General features: G+C 43.7%; 1 pseudogene; it reads left to right on the top strand.

The window, feature by feature from the left end:
- The window catches only part of LOC113633477 (myosin-9 pseudogene), an 83,518-nt pseudogene extending 69,698 nt beyond the window's left edge, over positions 1–13,820 (top strand).
- The last annotated feature ends 247 nt before the right edge of the window (positions 13,821–14,067 follow it).

The following is a 14,067-nucleotide window of genomic DNA, read 5'->3' as shown; positions in this document are numbered from 1 at the left end:
ATGTTTATCAGTGATCACTGTGTTACAGATACAGTCAGACCAATACTGGGACAACAAAGAGCAAAAATAGACTTGGAGAGGAAAAAACTGTGAAATACATACACACACACACACACACACACACACACACACACACACGAACACTCGGGGAAGGACTTCCTCTCAATCATGCCTCCTTAAAGATAATTATTCACCACCAAAAATAATTTACTATTGGTTATTATTTTTTGTTTTAACTCTTTCAGAGGTCCTTAAACCCATTCTCACTTCCTAGCAAAACCCCCTAGGAAAAAGATGTAAACTCAAATCAGATTTCCTTTATCCAATCACTGTCTGAATTTCTTCATTGTTTTATTACATCAAATAAGTCCAAGTGTCTCCAACAAGGTTGTTTCTGCACCCTTTGACCGCACAGGCTTCAAATTCCCTATAAAGATGGCTTCCTATTTAATTCTGTTTTAGTTTCCTAGCATGGCATACCCTCATTTAGGTAAATAGCTTAATATAGAGGTGTCTCCTGTTACTATAAACTAAGAATCCTTCTCAATATTACATAACATTTATCTCCACTAAGACCTAATGAGCATTTATTTCCTATTTGCAATGTCATACATTTGAGAAAAAAACTTTTAAAAAATATTCCTAAGCCTGGGAATTTCCTAATATCTCAATATTTGATATGATACTTAAACCTAAAACATTTGTCTGCCGCTGCTTTTATTTGAATTTGGGATCCCATCTTTTTACGGAGATGCTTCAAATGGTCCTTTGAAGGTAAACAGATGATATGATTAACTATTTCCATTATGGAGTGGTTAAAGGCAGGGGAAGTGAGAACTAGAATCTCTCTCCAGAACTCCAGACCTGAATGTACACCGTCTACAAGGTATTTTCACCTGGTTGCCCCCAAGGGTTCTGACTTCACAGGAATTCCTCACAAACCAGTTCCTTCTCCTGACAGATTCCATTCAAGGACTGGCATCCATCTTGTAACTCCTCTGGTCTTTTTTAGCTCTTTCCTCTCTTGCCTAATAAATCCAGTAAATCATCAGTCTTGTTTGAAAAATGGTACAATGCACACATCCACCCCTCACACACTTCCACCCTACCACATACACATCCCTCTGTCTCTTTCCAATGAGATATTCATAGTCAGCCCAACAGCTCTCAGCTTAATTAATGATTTAATTTCCCTCTCAGACTCGAGGTTGCCCCCTCCAAGTTATTCTCTACATTACAACAGTCATCTTTCTTTCTGAATACATGCTTGTAATAAAAATAAAGCAGTGCATTCTCTACGTTTGAAATCTGATCACGTAACTCCCCCACTTAAAATCTCTAATACAATGCATTGTCTTCAAGAGCTGAGTGAAAATTCCAGCAGCTTTAAGGCTGTTCCTGAACAAGGCCCTGCTTATTACATCTCCAGCCTCATGTTTTATCCCTCTGAGTCCCAGACACATCCAGCTACATTAAGTCCCTCTCAATAGTCCAGACACTCTCTCCTGCCTCTAACCCTTTGCACATGCAGATACTCCTGTTTAACTGTCTGTTACTCAACATTCAGGTCTCAACTTGGATTTCATGTCTTCCAATGGCTTTTTCCAGACCCTCCCAGCCTGACATCTCTTTCAAGACTGGGTCAATAGGTCAAGGTCCCACCTATATGCTTCTGTAATAACCTATGTTTACCTGCGTCATATGAGATATTACCTGTATTACAAATTTCTTCTTTCTTACTCTGATTCACTCAGTAAATAACGAACAACTTGAACATAAAAAATAGCCACAAACCCAGCGGAATTCTTAGCTTATAGTAGAACAACAGTCTCCTCCTCACTGATGACCACAGTCTTGACAGGCACCTGACAAAGGAAAATATCTCTTCACTGATGCCAAAGGGGTTGGTAGGCAGTAAAATTCAATGACTCCTAAGCCTTGTACTAGGATCTTCACTCAGTATCTCTGGAAATGCAATGCCACAGGTCTGCGTGTAATGAACAGAAGGCAATCAGTGGGTGTCCCTGTCAAAAGGACTATTTCCAGCAAAGACAAGAAATGACGAAGGGGCATCCGCTTGCATATTTGCAGCCTCTGGTCACAGAGGAGTGAGGCAAGTACCCAAACAGGCCATGTTTCACGATATCTAAGGTGGGCTCTCAGTTGCATTAAATATTTATCAGCCAGCGTCTGCCCACTGAGTACTTAGGTATGTTTAATTTTTTTAGTGTTATTTTCTGTCTGGAATTCAAATAGTGGCTTTAGCCAAAGATAACAAAAGGACTTATACCATAAATGTATATAGCAGAGCATCCTGGAATCACCTATTCTCAACTCACCCCGTTGACGCAAGGTTAGGAAAGTGCTCCAAGGCTCAGAAACGTTCTGAGCATCTGTCTGTTTCATTCTGCATCAGGAAAACGAAAAAGATAAGAAAGGAAGAGTTGGTAACTGTGGTATGAACCATTTGGTCTTAAAGGCTGATTCACCCCTAAAAAGAAAAGGAATTCAGCCTCAGGACCATCTGACGGGGTGGTGGGGGGAGGACATCAAGTTTATTGACACTGTTCATTGGCGGAAGGACTGGGATGGACTTAAGAGGGTGTCTAGCTCCTCATTTTCCTAAGGCAGCTGAAGCCCCTAAAATGGCACCAGTAATAAGATGATGTACTTTCAGTCAATGATGTGGGTGGTTTCCCTCTCCTCCTCCCAGCTATTAAAGCTGTATTCAGTGGGAGACACATGGTAATTTGCTGAAAATCACGATTTGCTAAGAAACTCTCACAAAACCCCAAGAGCCCATTATATTAACAGAAGTGACAAGAAAATAAATATTTTTGACAAGGGAGTGCTCCTATCCGGGGAAGATGGCTGCAATGTCGGTGATTATTCAGCAAATCAAACTTACTTAAACACACTGTCTCTAATACTTAATAAATGTTATAGTGTGGCTTTCTGTGGCTAATAAAACTTGGTTTACATTCCACCCCGTGCCTTCTATGATTCGCCTCCCTGGGCTCACTTAAAGTGCATTAAGAGGCAGCAAGCAAGATGAGGGCGATTTGCTGCAAAACTTAAATAATTCATTTATGCACCACTGCTTTCAGACTGTGTTTTTACAAATGCTGTAATGAGACAAGCTGTGAAATGTTCTACATGGGGTAAAAGGCAGGAAAGTCCCTGGAAGAAAACCCCCTTTCCATGCCTTATTCCTTTGAGGTGCAGGACAGAAACAAGGGAATCATCCTTACAGAAACGTCTGTGCTATTTACCTACTTCTCATAAATAGGGCATCAACTAGCTATCACTTATACTTTTCCATTAACTAGAATTAAAGTCATACCATATTGGAGAGTCTTAATTCCTGAGTTAATTTGTAAAATTGATATGTCTAATTAAACTCCCAAAAGGATATTTGGGGAGCAAGTCTTGACAAAAATTTTTTAAGTTTCTCTGAATAAATAACTGGGCAAAAATATCCAATAAACATTGTAACAAAAAAAATGATATACACTTGAACTGTTAGATAATAAAGCATATGATAAAGCAATGATATTTAAAAGAGTACGGCCCTAATCACAGAATAAGTAGGCAACCAATGAAACAGTCTAAAAAGAAACAGGTGAAAGAGATAAAATAGTCTAGAAGCAAGTGAAGAATCACAATTCAATTTACAATAAATGTAGCACTGCACATCAGTGAGAAAAGAATATATATATATATATATATATATATATATATATATATATAAAATTCAACATTTCCTAGTTTCTTACTTGAAAAAGAAATTGTATTCAAAGAATTTACCAACTGACATTCCAAATAGAGCAATGACATTCATTACAAGTGCTATTGAAAAGATCTATAAAGTACTTATAAAGGATCTAGAAAAAATATAAATGAACATTTATATAATTTTGGAGGAGGAAAGATCATTCTAAGGTAAAACAAAGAGATAAACTGCAAATAAAGAGGCTACTATATTTTGTTACTGAGAAATATAAAAATGGACAACTGTACATAAGAACACTATTAACAAAATTAAAAGACAAATAACAAATTTCTAAAATATCTGAAATGTATTGGAAAAGGGTTAATATCACTATTACATAGGTTTCTTACATATCAAAAAGAACTAATATTTTTGAAAATGAGCAAAGAATATGGTTAGAGAAGACAGAATATGAGATATATAAAATAACAAAACACCCCTCGTTTGCTTTTGCTTGTCACAATAGCAGAGATAAAACGTTCTGCTAATGGTGAGGGAATGGGAAAAATGTCATTCTCCTAAACCGCTGATGAAAGTGTTAGTTGGTTCAATTTTTTTCTACTGGGAATATTCTCCAGTGACTACGTATCGCAAAATGTTTTTAAAATACATCTTTTGAACCACAAATTTTTCTTCTAGGAATTTATACCAGAAATCAACCAAAGAAACTTACAAAGATGTATGTATAAAGAAGCTCATCACAAGGTTCTTTCATAATGGTAAAACTTTGAGGAAAACAAAACTCTTTTCAAAGCAGGATGCTTACGTGTTTTGGGATACTATGTAGCTAGTAATAATATTCATGTCAGGCAAACTAGTCTCTAAGGGAAAAGCATCACTAGAGATTAAAAAACAAAATAAAGAAACAGACTCACTACATCTAGATAATGTTGAAGTCACCATGAAGTGTCAACAATGGAGATGGGCAGAAATAATAAGAAGGTAGGGAACGAACCAGGGAAATAAGAGTCTAAGACCTGGGAGTAGAGACTTTAATGAAAAGGGTAGTTGACAGCATCATATGCTAAAGAAGGGTCAAGATAATAAGGATGGGAAAGAATCCATTAGATTTTATATATGAGGCATAATTGACAACTTTGATAAAATAATCTTAGGCGAGGGCTCAGGATAGAAGCCTGTGGGGACTTGAGATGTAAGTCTGAAGCAGCGAAACACTAGCTCTAGTTGCATTGGGGCTGGGAGACGAACCAGGAGACTGTGGGAAAATACAGGCAATAAACTAAGAAAATCTGCACTAAGGCTGCAGCAGTGACAGTGGGAGAGCATGGATTGTCAAGTACTGAGGCGCATATCTGAGGGGGGAACAAAGGGATTCGTTAAGTGACTAGATTGTAGGGCTTAAGGCTGAGGGAGCCAAGGAGAGAGACAAGCTGAACGTGTCTTTGAGGTGTCTATCTAGTTGAGAAATGGGGATAGATGATGCATTAAACAGAGTCTTGAATACATGAGGGAGAATGGTTTGGGGGGAAATACAGTGAATTCCATTTTGGATATGGGATGTATGAGATGACTGATGTGTAATATTCTATTAGAAATATCTAGAAGACACTTGGATTTACGGATCTTGAACTTATGAAAAAGATAGAGATGAAAATATAGATTTGTGATTTATCTACACACAGAAAGATAAATTCATATGACTAAAATAGTGTAGTAGCAGTATATAAGAAAATCCTTAGAGCTAAAACAGAGGAGAATACAGCAGAAAGGCTGAAAAACCCACGCATGAAACATAACGGTAAAGGAGCCAGGGAAGAAGATACAATGCAGAAAATAAAGAATCCAATTCCTTATGAAAGGGATGCTTCTGTTCTTATAAACATAGAAGCCTGAAAATCTTCTGTCTTCTTTCAAACCAGGATGGAAATAGTTGCAAGGAAAGTGGAAAAATTCTGGCTGGAAAGTCCTCCTGCAGATCCAAAGTCCATAGCTATAAATGAACCACAAGATAGGGCCAGACGTGCATTTTGTAAACAAGAAGAAACAGTTCTCAGACCAAAAAAAAAAAAAAAAACACTTGCATTTGGCTCTAAAATTAACATTCATGAGTTTGATAAATTAACTTTTTTTTCTAGTCCAGTCTATCTGGCTTTCTCTGCTTTTGTATGTTGCCTCTGAGTACAGCATTCCATTAAGTGTCTTCTATATCCCACTTCACCTATGCTACCTCTCTTGAGCCCTCAGGCCATCTCTCCTCTGCTCTTCATAGAAGCAGACTGGAACATGATTTTTTGGTTCTGCTCCTCTAATGCAAGAAACTGGCTTGGCTGAACTAGATACCAGATACATTTTGATAGGCTTATATTCTTTTGCTTGGGCTGCCATAACAAAATACCATAGACTGGATGGCTTAATATCAGAAATTTATTTTCTCACTGTTCTGGGGGCTAGAAGTCGTGATCAAGGTCCAGCCAAGTTGGTTTCTGATGAGAACTCTCTTCCTGGCTTAAAGACAGCTGACTTCTAGCTGTGTCCTCACGTGGCTTTTCCTCCGTGGCACATGAAAGGAAGAGTGGGGGTGGGGGGAAGAGCTCTTTGGTGTCTCTTCATAGAAGGACACTAATCCCATTAGATCAGGGCTCCACCCTTATGACCTCATCTAATTTACTTACCTCCTAAAAATCCTATCTCCAAATATTACATTGGGGGTTAGGGCTTCAATATATAAATTGGATGGGGTGGGGTGGGGGTGGGCACAATTCCATCCATACCAGGGCTTATTTTGCTGAGATAATTCAAAAGGCAGAATATTCCAGAGCCAAATGGCTGTGGGTTTTGAGTACCTGTTTAAGCTGTTAAAAGAGTTCTAGAGAATCTCATGAGAACTGAAGATTGCTGGTTGAGTTTTCTTTTCTTGATATTCAAGAGAGTTGGTCTCTGTAAACACTCTGAAATTGTAATACCTAATTTTTTTTTAGTTACTGTAAGTAAATATTTATGATTTACTGACATAAGTAATTAACTTGTAAATTTATGTAAGGCTGACCATCTCTCCATCATGGTGAGCTCTGAGTAAGAATATGGAACCATGATAAGGAATATTTACATGGAATGGATGCAAGAGTAACAGCTTAAGCTCTAAAATCATTTGAAATTGGGCATATCAGAGTGTGGAGGATTATTTCGGCAGGCTCTTGGAGTTTGTGGCTCATCTCCAGAGAAGATCCCAGAGAATCATATGATAACGCTCTGGACACCCTGTCATTGGGAAGGTGGAGGCCATTGGATTGTGGTGGGAGGTTCAATAGGAGAGTTGATATTGGCCACAGCCATAGCCCTGGCCTTGCTGCTTGAATTTTGTCCCAGTCGCACCATCTGGCATTAGTGATTAACCCCAAGAAGAAGGGAAAGGACACAGAAAGCTGAAAGAAGGAAACAATAAAAGGTACTTGCCTCTAAGAGTACTAAAGAGGCTGAAAGCACACAGCTTCCCTGTTTGCACTTCAACAGTAAAGATGAAACACCAGTGGGAAGAGGGTTTTTCTCTTGCCTCCATGCAGCAGCTATAGGAGAACGTCCAGTGAGATTATACCAGTGTTGCTGAAGTCATGAGAAAAATAGGGATGTACCCATAGCCAGCAATGTCAGGCAGTGGCAGAGGCTAGGAACAATGAGGGGCGGCAACTAAGGGAGGCCCACAGAGTCCCCGGGAAGACTCAAGTGAGATCTCAGGGGTGCTTGCAGCCAAACAGAAGAATTAATATAGCTGAGCTCTTCATTGTTTCCCCAGTGGGCTGTATGCCTGCAACTACTGCTAACATGGCCTAGAGTGTTCAATTTCCTTAAGGTGGCAAGGGCAAGGATGTAAGGAATGCAGCTGCCTTGTGTCTGCGTAGCTGACTGCAATGTTGGTGCTATGGAGGGGCATAAGTCTCGAGAAGGCAGGCTACGTCAGTTTAACTGTCCATCCACAGTGCCTAAAAAGTACACCACCCAGCACAGCAGGAAGATTAGGGAGCAACTCTTTGATGGCCTGAGCTAATCGATAGTGGCAAGGCTGTGACTCTTGAAGGCCGTAGAAAGAGAGAAGGCTGTGATCAGCCCCTGAGGCAATGAAAAGGTCTTGCTATTCATATGAATGCAATCATCTAATAACACAAGTCACTCCCCCTACACACACACACACACACACACACACACACACACACACGCCAAGTCGTGCCCTTCTTCTTTTAACTGCATCTTTCACCTACCCACTCACCCCCCGCCAATACGTACACAAACTGTGGTTGTAAACCATCTCTGTTCTTTTAAGGTTGATTTTCACTTCAGCCTTACTTCACTTGGAAGTTGATATTAGGGTGAGGAGAAATCCTCACACATATGGAGAAGGGTCAAGGAAGGAGGAAGTTGGGTCACACGATAATGCACCCCAGTCCTAACACCTCATCCCCACCCTCTCTCACCACCAACAGAAGAATATACTTTTTGCAGATGAAACCTCGATGAAAACTCCCAAGTCAGAATTCAATTTGGTTTCCAGTGTGGGAAAATGAGTGAACTCCTGTGGGTTCTTCCTGAGCATGAGGGGAAAAATACAATAGAAAATAAACATGTAGACGCTCTCAGGGCACCCGTCTAAAAATGTCATGATTGGAGCCCAGCCTGAAAGCTGCATCAGCTGCTTTACCTCAACTTTTTGCCCTTTTCCCAACATGCACATATTTATAACCTGGGTTTCCCAAACAGATTACTCTGTATTTCCGCCATCTGGTTTATGGATTTTTTTCTAAACATGCTACAGGCTGCCAAACGGTAAAGCTAGTAAGATTCTTGTTGGAGAGAAAGCAGCTCTGGCAGAGTGTTGTAAAATAACATCACATTAGCTACTTGGAAGCAGTAGCAGAGCTCCAGAGATTCGAGAACTCTGGAAGACTTTGTGAGGCTTTAATGAGGATGCTACCAGACCACTTATGTTTTTTGGCAGAATATTAAAATATTCTCTTCTATACGGATACGGAGAATCTTACCAAAGAGTAAAAGGTGAAATGTTGTTTTAATTTTGCCATCATTTTATGACTGTGTCTCCACTGTAGAAAAATGGTGTAGTGGATGGACCTAGAGATGATCATACTAAGTGAAGTAAGTCAGATAGAGCAAAGACAAATATCATATGATATCACTTATATGTGAATCTAAAAAAAGGTACAAATGAACTTATTTACAAAACAGAAACAGACTCATAGACATAGAAAACAAACTTATGGCTACCAAAGGGGAAAGGTGGTAGGGGGAGGGATAAATTAGGAATATGGAATTAACAGATACACACCACTATATATAAAATAAATAATCAACCAGGGCCTACTGTAGAGCACAGGGAACTCTACTTGGTATTCTGTAATAACCTATATGGGAAAAGAATCTGAAAAAGAACATATATGTATATATTTATGTTTATATATACATGTGAATCACTTTGCTGTACACTTGAAATTAACACAACATGGTAAATCAACTATACTTCAATTAAAAAAATAAATTATTTTAAAAAAGAGAAGAAAAAGAAAAATGGTGTGGCTTCATTTATGCAGAGACCCAGCTATTGCGTTTTTTGCTTCCATTTCTGCCATGAAATAGCAACCAGACAATGTTAAAACAGGCCTCCCTTGTTCAATGGAAGGTCCCATAAAGTTCATGTCACAGCAGCATTTTTGTTAAGTGAATCCTATTACACTGTTCAATTCCATTATAAACGTCAGAGCTTCAGTCTACGGGAAAGCAGCTGGCCCTGAGTACAATGAAATCACAGGTCAGAATGTGAAAAATATCCTCAAAACACTTGTTTAAAGGAACAAATCATAACGGTTGGAAGATATTATCATTCAAGATATGTTTAAAAGTATTCCGCACTCAAATAATAACATAAGAGGGGCTTCCCGGGTGGCGCAGTGGTTGAGAATCCGCCTGCTGATTCAGGGCACCCGGGTTCGTGCCCCGGTCCGGGAAGATCCCACATGCCGCAGAGCGGCTGGGCCCGTGAGCCATGGCCGCTGAGCCTGCGCATCCGGAGCCTGTTGCTCTGCAACGGGAGAGGCCACAACAGTAAGAGGCCCGCGTACCACAAAAAAAAAATAATAATAATAACAATAATAACATAAGAAATAAAAATACAAGGGTGAGAAATTCTGGCAGCTTTCTCATCTTCTTCAATCTGACTTCTACATTTCAACTAGTGTTAAGAAAGCAATTCCTAATGATCAGAACATTTGGCTAAGGATGTTTTATTTTGTTTTAATCCACTTTAATTACCTGAAAATTTCTAAATTGATATTCTAGGTCTTTGTTGTTGTTGTTGTTGTTGCGGTACGCGGGCCTCTCACTGTTGTGGCCTCTCCCGCTGCGGAGCACAGGCTCCGGACGTGCAGGCTCAGCAGCCATGGCTCACGGGCCCAGCCGCTCCGCGGCATGTGGGATCTTCCCGGGCCAGGGCACGAACCCGTGTCTCCTGCATCAGCAGGCAGACTCTCAACCACTGCGCTGCCAGGGAAGCCCTCTAGGTCTTTTTTTTTTTTTTACAGGGGGTGGTGATGAGGTGGAGTACACTTTTTCCATTTTTATGTTAATCTCTCTGAATATCTTTATCCTTATACTAGGGCAACAAAGAGGACAGTGTAAAATACAATACCCGAAGTGTGCATTTCTTGTTTCCCTGGGGAGTTCTGCTCTAGTGTGTGCAAAAACAGGTGTTATTTAGCAAATGGCTTTGTGGCTTTGACAAGGCAATGGTTGTTTGTAGATTTTGTGATTGTTTGGGACTTAACGTCAGAGCTGTTTCATTTAGTGGATAAAGTTTTTCTCATTTGGTGCTGTTAGCATATCAAGTGCTATTTTTTGAGTTTAGAAAAATTTTGAACACTGACTAGATAGATGTATTCATTCACTCATCCATTCATTCACTTATTTTTTTAATATATATTTATTGGAGTATAATTGCTTATACTGTGTTAGTTTCTGTTGTACAACAAAGAGAATCAGCCATATGCATACATATGTCCCCATATCCCCTCCCTCTTGAGCCTCCCTCCCACCCTCCCTATCCCACGTCTCTAGGTCATCGCAAAGCACCGAGCTGATCTCCCTGTGCTATGTTGCTGCTTCCCACTAGCTAACTATTTTACATTCAGTAGTGTATATATGTCGACGCTACCCTCACTTCGCCCCAGCTTCCCCTTCCCAACTCGTGTCCTCAAGTCCATTCTCTATGTCTACAATCCCACTACTGGGCATATACCCTGAGAAAACCATAATTCAAAAAGAGACATGTACCACAATGTTCACTGCAGCACTATTTACAATAGCCAGGACATGGAACCAACCTAAATGCCCATCGACAGATGAATGGATAAAGAAGATGTGACACATATATACAATGGAATATCACTTATTTCTTAATACAAGATCAGATACAAGGTGACTTCCCTAAAGATGCCCATAGTGCCAGAAAAGATTGAATGTCTCTAAAATGTTGAGCACAGTATGTGCAACCTGTCATTTAATCACCACTCTTAAAAATATAGGAATTATTCTCCCCATTGTAGAAACGTGTAAACTGAGATTCAGAAGGGGCATGTAATTTGCCCAAGGTTATACTAGTATTAAGTGACAGAGTCCAGACTTCAACCTGGGGTTCTTTGATGTAAAACCCCAATGCAACTTCCACTACAACACCCTGCTGTTTAAGAATGTTTAGCAGTTTAAGAATGAGATCATCAAATTATAATGATGAAACGGGACTCCTAAGTTTTGCAACCATAACCGTATGCTGTTCCCAGAATGAAGATGTTTTCATTCAAGAATTCCTTCAGTGTAGAGGTCTAGGAGGCAACTGTTCTATAAAGGAGAGGAATACCAGTACTATTTAAAATAAATTTCCAGCCCTTCACAGCCTTTTGATAACATATTTACTGACAGTTGGAGATCCTCCTGACATTAGTTTTATGGGATAAAATCTACCATCCCCCCAGCTGCAGGAGCTGCAGGTCAAGCTCACCGAGAGAGAGCGCGTGCTCACGGAGCTAGCCGACAAGGTCTCCAAGCTGCAGGTCGAGCTGGACAATGTGACAGGTCTTCTCACGCAGTCAGACAGCAAGTCCAGCAAGCTCACCAAGGACTTCTCCGCTCCGGAGTCACAGCTGCATGACACGCAGGAGCTCCTGCAGGAGGAGAACCGGCAGAAGCTGAGTCTGAGCCCCAAGCTGAAGTAGGTGGAGGATGAGAAAACTCCTTAAAAGAGCAGCTGGTGGAGGAGAAAGAGGCCAAGCGGAACCTCGAGAGGCAGATCGCCACCCTGCACGTCCAGGTCACCGACACGAGGAAGAAGATGGAGGACGGCGTGGGTGCCTGGAGACAGCCAAGGAGGCCAAGAGGAAGCTCCAGAAGTACCTGGAGGGGCTGAGGCAGTGCTATGCGGAGAAGGTGGCCACCTACGACCAGCTGGAGAAGACCAAGACGCGGCTGCAGCAGGAGCTGGACGACCTGCTTGTGGACCTGGACCACCAGTGGCAGAGCGTCTCCAACCTGGAGAAGAAGCAGAAGTTGTTCGACCAGCTCCTGGCCAAGGAGAAGACCATCTCCGACAAGGACGCGGGAGGCGGAGGCCCGGGAGAAGGAGACCAAGGCGCCATCTCTGGCCCGGGCTCTGGAGGAGGCCATGGGGCAGAAGGCGGAGCCGGAGAGGCTCAAGCGGATCTGCACGGAGATGGAGGACCTCATGAGCTCCCAGGACGACATCGGCAAGAGCGTCCAAGAGCTGGAGAAGTACAGGCGGGCCCTGGAGTGGCAGGGGGAGGAGATGAAGACCCAGCTCAAGGAGCTGGGGGACGAGCTGCAGGCCGCCGAGGATGCCAAGCTGTGGCTGGAGGTGAACCTGTAGGCCATGAAGGTCCAGTTGGAGCGGGACCTGCAGGGCCGCGACGAGAAGAGCGAGGAGCTGGTCAGACAGGTGCGGGAGATGGAAGCCTAGCTGGAAGATGAGAGGAAGCAGCGCTCTATGGCCGTGGCCGCCCGGAAGAAGCTGGAGATGCACCTGAAGGACCTGGAGGCCCACATCGACTCGGCCAACGAGAACCGGGACAAAGCCACACAACGGACCGGGACGAAGCTGCAGGCCCAGATGAAGGACTAGCCTGTGGGAGCTGGAGGACACGGGCGCCTCCCGCCAGGAGATCCTGGCGCAGGCCAAGGAGAATGAGAAGAAACAGCAGAGCATGGAGACCGAGATGATCCAGCTGCAGGGGAAGCTGGCAGCCGCCGAGCGTGCCAAGCACCAGGCCCAGCAGGAGCGGGGCCAGCTGGCTGACCAGGGGGCCAACAGCAGCGGCGAAGGTGCCCTGGCGTTGGAAGGGAAGCGGCGCCCGGAGGCCTGCATCGCGCAGCTGGCGGAGGAGCAGGGCAGCGCGGAGCTGGTGAGCGACAGGCTGAAAAAGGCGAACCTGCACAGCGACCAGATCAGCCCCCGTCTGAACGAGAACGCGCGGCGGCGGCTGCAGCGCCAGAACACGGAGCTCAAGGTCAAGCTGCAGGACATGGAGGGCACTGGCAAGTCCAAGGCCTCCATCGCCGCCCTCGAGGCCAAGATCGCACAGCTGGAGCAGCAGCTGGACAATGAGACCAAGGAGCGCCAGGCGGCCTGCAAGCAGGTGCATGGGGCCGAGAAGAAGCTGGAGGATGCGTTGCTGCAGGTGGATGATGAGCAGAGGAACGCCGAGCAGCGCAAGCACCGGGCGGACAAGGCGGCCCCCCGCCCCCCCCCCCCCCCCCCCCCCGTCTGAAGCGGCTCAAGCGGCAGCTGGAGGAGGCCCAGCGGGCTAATGCCTCGCGCCGGAAACTGCAGCGCGAGCTGGAGGATGCCACGGAGACCTTGGACGCCATGAACCGCGAGGTCAGCTCGCTCAAGAACGAGCTCAGGCGTGGGGACCTGCCGTTTGTCGTGCCCCGCCGAATGGCCCGGAAAGGGGCCGGCGACCGCTCGGACGAGGAGGTGCACGGCAGAGCCGATGGGGCTGAGGCCAAAGCTGCCGAATAAACACCTCTTCTCCTGCTGCCCGAGCCAGACGACAACGACGACTCCACCTCCCCTTCCCAGCCTCCGCAGCGTCCCTTCCTCCCTGCCGGGCGGCGCCACTATCACCTTCCTGATTCTGAAATGTCTCAAGTGCAGTGATGACCCCTTTCTGTCCTTTGCCGAGGGCAGCCCGCCCCTGCCGCAACGGGACTGTCTTCTCAGCCTGTTGGACTGAGAAGACAGGGCCCAGGGGCCAAGCTGGAAAGGC

The sequence above is a fragment of the Aethalodelphis obliquidens genome, unplaced genomic scaffold (assembly GCF_003676395.1).
Source record: "Aethalodelphis obliquidens isolate GAN/ISIS:26980383/991018 unplaced genomic scaffold, ASM367639v1 scaffold40, whole genome shotgun sequence".
Lineage (NCBI taxonomy): Eukaryota > Metazoa > Chordata > Mammalia > Artiodactyla > Delphinidae > Aethalodelphis > Aethalodelphis obliquidens.
This window is presented reverse-complemented; position numbering and strand designations above follow the sequence as displayed.